Source organism: Egretta garzetta, unplaced genomic scaffold, assembly GCF_000687185.1.
Source record: "Egretta garzetta isolate BGI_Z169 unplaced genomic scaffold, ASM68718v1 scaffold456, whole genome shotgun sequence".
Lineage (NCBI taxonomy): Eukaryota > Metazoa > Chordata > Aves > Pelecaniformes > Ardeidae > Egretta > Egretta garzetta.
In genome coordinates this window covers 1-1,268 of record NW_009259972.1, presented here as the reverse complement: position 1 = coordinate 1,268, position 1,268 = coordinate 1, and positions in this window count along the sequence as shown.

Genomic DNA, 1,268 nt, shown 5'->3' with positions numbered 1-1,268 from the left:
CTGTGTTCAGTTTTGGGCCCCTCACTACAAGAAAGATGTTGCATTGCTGGAACATATCCAGAGGAGAGCAACCAAGCTGGGGAGGGGTCTGGAACACAAGTCATATGAGGAGCGGCTGAGGGAACTGGGGTTATTTAGTCTGGAGAAGAGGAGGCTGAGGGGAGACCTGATCGCCCTCTACAACTACCTGACAGGAGGCTGTAGGGAGGGGGGGGTCGGCCTCTTCTCCCTGGTAACAGATGATAGGACGAGGGGGAATGGTTTGAAGCTGCGCCAGGGCACGTTTAGGCTAGACATTAGGAAAAACTTCTTCACTGAAAGGGTTGTCAGACTCTGGAATGGGCTGTCCAGGGAGGTGGTCGAGTCCTCATCCCTGGATGTATTTAAAAGAAGGAGAGATGAGGTGCTTAGGGACAGGGTTTAGAGGTGGGATGGCAGGGTTAGGTTAACGGTTGGATTTGATGATTCCAAAGGTCTTTTCCAACCAAAGTGATTCTATGATTTTTTTTCAAATGTGTGGCAAAAAAAAGTAGGTCTATATTTTGAATTTCCACCTTATATAAATTCTTTGCTAATGCTCTCATTTTTCATATTTTTACTTGGAAGATGCATGTTTGCTGGCAATCAGCTCCACATCCCTGTGGGGGTTCATCTTCCTAAGTAGCAAATTGACTCTTCTTTTTCTTTCACAGATGTTCTAAGTTACCAGTATGTGACTTCCTATGTGATCTCCTTACTATCAGTAGTGAGAAAGGAAAGAGGGGAGCTGCAGGTGAGTGCAACTGTGTTTGGTGGTGAGTGGATTTCAGTGTGGGCTGCTAGAGGCCTTTTCCAGGCTGCTGCAGCTGTTATAGTGAAGTGCTGAAGATTGCAAAAAAGGTGTTGGGGCTGGATGCTTCATTACTCTGCAGAGAGAAGTTCCTATGTGGCTTGTTGGAGATGTCTGATGTACCGTTGGCTCTGGAGAGCCGGGCATGCAAGTGTTTGAACCAGTGAAGCTTGTGAATAAATGTAGAAGGTGTCCTTGGACAGTCAGGTCCATTCAGATCTGGGTCATTGGGGGAACTGCTGATTTGTTACCTCTGAGCTTCTAGTGTTGCTCCACGCTAGAGAAGTGGCGAGAACTGGAGAGCCTACTAGAAGGGGACTTCTTTCCTCAGTTGGCACCTCAATCATATGGGTACGATTTGCCATTGGTGGGGGTGGTGGGGAAAGGTCCTTCTAAAGAATAGCTAATAGACCCTGGGGCTCAGGGCTTTCTTCTCTAC